This window comes from Myodes glareolus, chromosome 10 (assembly GCF_982192425.1).
Source record: "Myodes glareolus chromosome 10, mMyoGla1.1, whole genome shotgun sequence".
NCBI lineage: Eukaryota > Metazoa > Chordata > Mammalia > Rodentia > Cricetidae > Myodes > Myodes glareolus.
The window spans coordinates 59,335,960-59,344,585 of NC_142035.1; positions in this window are offsets into that span (position 1 = coordinate 59,335,960).

Genomic DNA, 8,626 nt, shown 5'->3' on the forward strand with positions numbered 1-8,626 from the left:
ACAATGCCCAGATCATTTTCTTGTTTTTGAGATAGGCTCCCCTATAGTCCAGGTTGGTCTTGAACTCCTAATTATCCAACACCTATCAAGTGTTGGAATTATAGACACATACCACCAGGTCCCATAAAATTTTTCATTTAGATACATAGAATGAATATTCTTTAAAATAATAGCAAAAAGTTTTTTATGGTAATGCCCCAATCAATTATTTATTATTATTATTAGTTATTCTACATTATGCATAATTTATAAGCCTGCCCACATATTAGGCTTGCTTACACCATCAGCACCATACCCCCAGGAGCACTAGACTGGGTTGTGATTATAACAGCGAAGGATTTCTTCAGTTTCATCATCTTTCAGGCCCGCCCTTGTACATGCAATCTGTTGCTGTTAAACCACTGTTATTAACCTGGGCATGGTGGTGTGCGCCTGTATTCCTCACATCTAGGAGGTTGAGGCCAGAGGATGACGAGACTGGATCAGGTCTGTCCTCAAAGGAAGACCCTGTCTCAAAAACCAAAACAAAACCTATTATAGGGTCTGGGAAGGTAGTTAAGTACCTGCTATATAAGTATGGGGACCGGATTATGTGCTCCCCAGAACTCCGTAAAAGTCTGATGGATTGGGTCTGGAGAGATGACTCAGCAGTTAAGAGTACTGGCTGCTCTTCCAGAGGACCCGGGTTCAATTCTCAGCACCCACATGGCAGCTCACAACTGTTTGTAACTCCAGTTCCAGGGAATCTGACACCCTCACATCCATGCAGGCTAAACACCAGTGCACATGAAATGAAAATAAATAAAGTATAAAAAAAAGTCTAATGGGCCTGGTGACCTGTCTATCCCTATCATTCTATCAGAATGGGGAAATGGAAACCCCAGAACAAGATGCCTAGCTAGGCTCGTCAAATTAGCAAGCTCTGCATTCAGCTGAGAAATCCTGCCCTGATGAGTAAGTCAGAGAGCCATCCAAAAGACTTCCAGTATCAGCCTGGGCCTCCACAGGCATGTACACACATGCACACGCACAAACCACAGACCCATAACAAAATAAATACTATGATGCCACATGTGACTGCCATAGTCTTTTCTGTTGCGTGTATTAGCTTTGAGGCAGTAAACAACTTTTAGGCTTCTGACTTAGAATGACATACCTTCGTTTCTTGGGGTTGAGAATGCACTTTAGTTAGTAGAGCGCTTGCCTAGCATGAACAAAGACCTGAATTCAATCCCCAGCACTACATAAAACTAGATATAGGTCAGGTGGTGGTGGCACACAGCTTTAATCCCAGAACTTGGGAGACAGAGATAGGCAGATCTCTGTGAGTTCGAGGCCAGCCTGGTCTACAGAGCGAGTTCCAGGAAGGCTCCAAATATGATAGAGCAGGACACCTATCCTGTTCTCCCCACAGATGCACATACATGTGCACTCATGCACTCACACACACACACACATACACAAAACACACACATGCACACACTCACGCACTAAACCAAATAAACAGAAACTCAACTGTTTCTTGCTCTTGAAAGCGGCAGACCATGTCAACCTGAATTTTGTCTGTTTTCCTCATTTTAGAACACAGGCTGAGGGAGCAAATTCTTTAAAAAATTTTTGACCAGACAGTGGTGGCACACACCTTTAATCCCAGAATTCAGGAAACAGAGGCAGGCGGATCTCTGTGAGTTCAAGGCCAGGCTGGTCTACAGAGTGAGTTCCAGGACAGGCTCCAAAGCTACAGAAAAACCCTGTCTCGAAAAACGCCCCCAAAATTTCTTTAAAATTTTTTAATTCTCCCAGCACTCAGGAGGCAGAGGCAAGCAGATCTCTGAGTCTGATCTACAGAGTGAGTTCCAGGACAACCAGGGCTACACAGAGAAACCCTGTCAAAACAAACCAAAAAAAATTCTTTAAATTTTAGGCTCGGGAGATAGCTCAGCAGTTTAGAGCACTGGCTACTCTTCCACAGGACCCAGGTTTGATTCCCAGCACCCACATGAAAGCTCACAACCATGAGTTAATCCAGTTTCAGGGGGACTCTAATAGCCTCTTCTTCTGACCTCCTCAGGCACCAGGCACAATGTTGTGGGCAGACATACATACCAGTAAAACACTCAGACACATAAAATAAAATTATAAAATTGTACTACTACTACTTAATTTGTGTGTGCCGTAGCGCTTGCGTGTGTGCCGTAGCTCTCGCATGGAGGACAGAACGATTTTCAGCTGTCTCTTCTTTCCCTTCACTGTGACTTCCACAGAATGACCTCAGGTTGCTAGACTTGCAAGCAAATGCTTTACCTACTGAACAATCTCACGGAAGAATCAAATTCTACATGGGAATCTGCCGTTTTGTTTTGTTTCGAGACAGGGTTTCTCTGTGTAGTCCTGGTTGTGCTGGAACTTACTCTGTGGCTTTGAACTCACAGAGATCTACCTGCCTCTGCCTCTGCCTCCTGAGTGCTGGGATTAAAGGCGTGCACCACTACCTCCCAGCTAACACTGCAATCCTTAAAGCTTCTGCTTGGACATGAGTGGCAGCGGTTGTCTGTTCCTCTCACAGCATATTGACCAAAGTACATCCAATTCAGTTCCACTTGTGTGGAATGAATGCTCCAGGAACCACGGCAAGTCACACTGGTGATACGCAGGAGTTCCTGGGGCTCTAAAGAGCAAGCCAGGAGGCCACTCTGGAGACTGAGGTAGGAAGATTATGAGATTAAGGTTAGTTAAAACCCTCTTTCTTTTTCTTTCTTTCTCTCTCTCTCTCTTTCTTTCTTTCTGAATTAAAATGTTTTATTTTCTGTGTTACGGGTGTTTTAACTGCATGGACCTCTGTGCACTTGTATGCCTGGTGCCCAAGGAGGCCAGAAGAGGACACTGGATGCTCTGGAACCAAAGCCACACATGGTCCTGAGCCACCACATGTGCTGGGAAGCTTTAGGACAGCAGCTGGGGCTCCAGTTCTCTAAAACCCTATTTTCCAAACAGAGAAGCCACTTAAAACCAAACACAGAAAAGAAGCCCTGGGGCTGGAGATGTATCTCAGAGTGCTTCCTCACAGGGACAAAACCCTGGGTTTGACCCCAGCTCTGCTTGGAAACTTGGGTCCTGTACGTCCCAGGTTGACCTCAAACTTGCCCTACGGTGGGTGAGGACCTTGGACTAGAAATCTAAGAATCCTCATGAGCCTCAGTGCCTATGGGTCTTAGGTATTTTTGCAAAAATGTTAAGGTCATAAATCTCAGCGAAGTTCTGGAGTGTTGATTGGGCTTTACTGGATCCACAAACGGCTCTAGGATAGTCAGCACCAAGCAGACACGAATTCCAAGCATGAGTTGGGTTTGGATCTCCACTTGGAGTCTTCCTCAATACCTCTGGACAGAGTGTTTCCCATAAATGTCTGACACAGCTTCTGTCAGGACAACTTCTAGGTACTTTTTATTTTGAAATAATTTTAGATTTACAGAAGAGATACAAAGAACAGAAATTCCTGGAACTCTCAGGTTCTCCTGGTATCTTACAACATCGTGGTCATCTGTAAGCATTGTGAAATTAATATTTATAAACGATGATGAACGGAGCTCTGCAGTTTATTCCGAGTCCACCTGTTTTGCCAATAATGTAATTTTTCAGAGTCTCATTATCCAGTCCAGGCTACTACATTGCATTTTGTTTGGTATACTTTAAATAGTATTTGTTAGAAATTGTATTTCCTACCTGCTTATTTTATTACTAGTACATAGAAATTCAATTATCTTTTTAAATATATATATTTTAAAAATCTACCAATTTTAGTAATTCTCCATACTTTCTGCATATCACTTAATGAATAATGACTTTTATTCCTTTCTAACTGTAAAGTGTTTGCAGCCCAACAACCCTCTCCACCTATGCAATAATACAAATCAGACCAAATCAAACCGGATTAGAAAAAGGCCCAGGTTTACTGGATGCCAGTGTTCCCTGATGGCCTTCCAGTCGGAGAGGGGGAAGGAGAATGGGAAAGACCATGTGTTCATTCTCTTGGGAGCAGTTTAAATAGCCTGTGGGGATGGTCTTGACCCTCTCTGGGGAGGGGTCACTGTTTGGGCTTTCTCAGAGGTGAAGTCTGGACTGAGGCAACTCCCAGGGGAGGGGGCTTGAAATGGAGCTTTCTACCCAGACCTCCCAAAATGGATGCCAGGGGCTGAGGTGAAGCCCCACCCAAACATTCCAGACTCTTTGGATATAGGGTGGGGTGACGCTTCCAACCAAACACTGACTATAGAATTTTATATGTGGTGCAGTGCCACAAGCCTATAATCCTAGCACTTAGGAGACCAAGGCACAAGAGTTATAAGTTTGAGGCCAGCCTGGGCTACATGGTGTTTCCAAAATCAAACGTAAAAATGTTTTCAAAAAGAAAACATTCTGGGGCGATGCTGAAGAGATGGTTCTGGAGTTAAAAGCGCTGTTGCTCTCGAGAAGAGCCAGGTTCAGTTCCTATTACCCACACAGTGCCTCACAACCACCCAAGGCATCCATTGTCTTCTTCTGACTTCTGATGGCACCAGACATGAATATGGTGCTGTAAATATATTCAGGCAAAACACTCATACACATAAGTAAATTAAATAAATCTATTTTTAAATTTATTTTATGTGTATTGGTGTTTTGTCTGCATCTCTGTGTGAGGATGTCAGATCTTGGAGTTACAGACGAGTGCTGAGAATTGAACCCAGGTCTTCTGGAGGAACAGCCCGTGCTCTTAACCACTGGGCCATCTTTCCAGCCCCCTAATGTTTTTTTTTTTTTTAAATTAAGAAAATTTCCGTTTGAGGTCGAGAAGGAGGTGGGGGGTGGTGGCGTGAATTGGAGACTGATCTGGGATGCATAGTGAGGTCCACTACAGAGTGAGACCAAGTCTTCAAAAACCATGAAGTGGGAGGATTTTCACTATTCAGTGTGTGTGTGTGTGTGTGTGTGTGTGTGTGTGTGTGTGTGTGTGATTTCATTTTATTTAATAATTATCCTTATTAAATGAAATTTTCCCCCCAGTTTGCCAAAAGATTTAAGAAAGATTGTAAGTGGATATCTATTTTTCTGTTTGTTTATTTATTTTGCAAGACAGAGTTTCTTTGTATAGTCCTGGCTATCCTGGAACTAGCTCTGTTGACCAGGTTGGCCTCAAACTCACCAAGATTTGCCTGCTTCTGCCTCCCAAATGCTGGGATTAAAGGTGTGTGCTGCTACCACCCAGCTGTGGATATTTAAATTCACCAACCTATTTTCTTTTATTTTTTTTTCTTTTTCTCTTCTTTCTCTTTCTTTTCTTTTCTTTTCTTTTTTTTTGAGACAGGGTTTCGCTGTAGTTTAGAACCTGTCCTGGAACTCGCTCTTGTAGACCAGGCTGACTTTGAACTCACAGAGATCTGCCTGCCTCTGCCTCCCGAGTGCTGGGATTAAAGGCGTGTGCCACCACCACCCAGCCCCATTTTCTATATCTACTGGCAAGATTATTTCATAATTTCCTTTTTGTATTATGGCATAGAACTAATTTTTACCAATATTTAAGTAAAGATTGGATTTCTGAAGGCAGCACAATTGGTTCACTTTATATATTATAGGATTAAGTTTGCTAATTATTCTTATGATTGATACAAAATTTTTCTTTTGCATATTTTTGTGTTTTGTTAATAAGATTATGTTAATTTGGGGCTGGACAGTGGTGGTATTTGCCTTAATCCCAACACCAGGGAGGCAGAGGCAAGAGGCTCTCTGAGATCGAGGCCAGCCTGGTCTACATAGTGAGTTCCAAGACAACCAGGGCTACACAGAAAAACCCTGTCTTGAAAGACAAATAAAAAATAAAAATAGATAAATAAACAATAAAAAAGATCATGTTAACTTTAGCCAGGCATATTGCTGCAATTTACAGTCCCAACACTTTGGAGAAGAAGGCAGAAGGATCAGGAATTTGAAGCCAGCATCAGCTACAGAGCACGTTTGACTACAGTTTGATCTACACAAGATCTTGTCTTTTTTTTTATGTATACAGTGTTCTGTCTGTCTGTATGCCTGCAGGCCAGAAAGAGGGCACCAGACCTCATTATAGATGGTTGTGAGCCACCATGTGGTTGCTGGGAATTGAACTCAGGACCTTTGGAGCATTAGGCAATGCTCTTAACTACTGAGCCATCTCTCCAGCCCCCTTGTCTTTTTCTTTTTTTTTTTTTTTTTTTGAGACATGGTTTCTCTGTGTTGCTTTGGAGCCTATCTTGGAACTAGTTCTTGTAGACCAGGCTGGCTTTGAACTCACAGATATCTGCCTGCCTCTGCCTCTGCCTCCCGAGTGCTGGGATTAAAAGTGTGCGCCATCACCGCCCGGCCGCAAGACCTTGTCTTAATAAAACAAAAACCCATGGGGGAAAAAAAGACAAAAGAAGCAAGATTATATTAACTTTATAAATTATACTGTAGACAGAAACTTGTAATTCCAGGATTCAGAAGGTTGGAGGGACAAGATTTCAAGTCCAACCTGGGTTAGATAGTAAAACCTTGTCTCACAAACATTCATTGGCAGGATTGCGGAGATGGCACACTGAGGACCTGAGTCTGGTTTCCCAGCACTGACATAAAAGCCAGGTGTGGCGACACACGCCTGCGGAAGAGGCCTCACTTAACATCAGTGCAGCCATGACAGGCTGCAGACCAGCACTACTGGGACCAGGCCTCACCATTACAATAAGCAGGAGAAGATACAGACTGTACCCTGCGGGGGATCAATCAGAAATGAGACAAACAAGTACTAGATGCTCCAGAACATTAAGAATAGCTTACCTGACTTATACATAGGTTGCCAATTTTCTTGCAGCAACACCAGTACCAATCCTTGCTTGACAAGACTACTGTTACCTCGTCCTGTCCACCAGGAGTTCAACCCCCATCTGAATTTCCCTACCCACCTCCCCATCCTTTACTCCTTAAAAACCCTGCCATCACTGAGCTCGGTGTTCTCCCCAATCCAACCACTGTGTCAGAACAGGACAGAAGGCCCAAGTTTGAGTTTACAATAAAGGCCTTTGCTTTTGCATATGAACTCAAACACCTGGTGGTCTCTGGGGAGCTCACAACAAGGACAAAACACCTGACACCTTGTCTTTGAAGGGACAGAAGAGGTGGATCCTGGCTCTCATTAGTTGGGTTAGCCAAGTGGGTGAGTTTCAGTTCTGTGCGAGCCTAACTGAAAAAACAAAGTGGAGAATGATCAAGGGAGATATCAAAAGTCAGCCTCCAGTCTCCAATTTTGCAAGGACAGGTAAACACACACAACACACACCACTCACACGAACGAGCTCATGTGCAGACACACACACACGCACACACACACACACACACAGAGACGATAGACTATGTGTTCTAGAGAACTGTGATTGTTTATATTAATAATTCCTTCTTCTCTTCTTTTAATCACATCTCACTATGTAGCCCTGGCTGGTCCTAGAACTCCCTGTGCGTACAGGCCGGCCTTTAACTCACAGAGACCTTTCTACCTCTTGCCTGCTGAGATTAAAGGAAAGAGCCACCATACCCGTTTGAAATTAATTCTTCCTCGAATGTTTACTAGAACTTACTGCAAAATCATCTGGGTAGAGTTTTCCTTGTGAAAATTTGGTGGGGCTATTTTTGGTACTGGGATGTGTGCATGTGTTAATTATGTGGTATATATGTACATGTGTGCCCATGCATGTGGAGGCCCAAGGTTGACATCAGGTGTCTTCCTTGCTCACTCTACACTGTATTTGTTAGGCGACTGAGCCTGGAGCTTGCCTGTTTGTTTAGCTAGTCTAATCGGGCAGTTTGCTCCACTGACCATCTGCCTCCCAGGTGCTGGGATTTACAGGTGGGTCACCACGCCTGCTCAGTTTGCGCAAGGGTCTGGGGACCTGAACTCTTGTCCTCACCCTTCTATGGCGAGCACTTTGTCCTTTGAGTCTTCTCTCTAGCACTCTACATTTTATTTTACTTTTTTTTTTGAGACAGCTTCTTCTGCCCAGGATGATCTTGAACTCCTAGTCATCCTGTTTCCACCTTCCTAGTACTAAGATCACAGGGATGACCCATAATGCCCAGTCTACTGTGCAGTTTTTAATGTTATGTGAGTTTCCTGGGCGGTGATGGCTCAAACCTTTAATTCCAGCACTCTGGAGGCAGAGGTAGGTGATCATTGCGAGTTTGAGGCCAGCCTGGTCTACAGAGTGAGTTCTAGGACATCAAAAAGTGTTATACAGAAAAACCCCGAAATCCTGTCTTGAATAAACAAAATTAAAAAAAGTTATGTGAGTTCAAAACAAATTGAAATTTTTGTTGGTTTTTTGTTTCTGCTTTTCAAGATAGGGTTTCTCTGTGTAGTCCCAGCTATCTGGAACTCACGGTGTAGACCAAGCTGACTTCAAAATCACAAAGATCTGCTACCTCTGCCTCCTAAGTGCTGGGATTAAAGGTGTGTTCTCCACCACCACCCAGCTACAAATTAAATTTTAAAATGTGTATATTAGTTTTGCTTTTTAAAACTATATTAAATGCAAATGAGAGGGTAGGGATACGGTTCAGCGGCAAAATGCTTGTCTCGTGTGCCGGA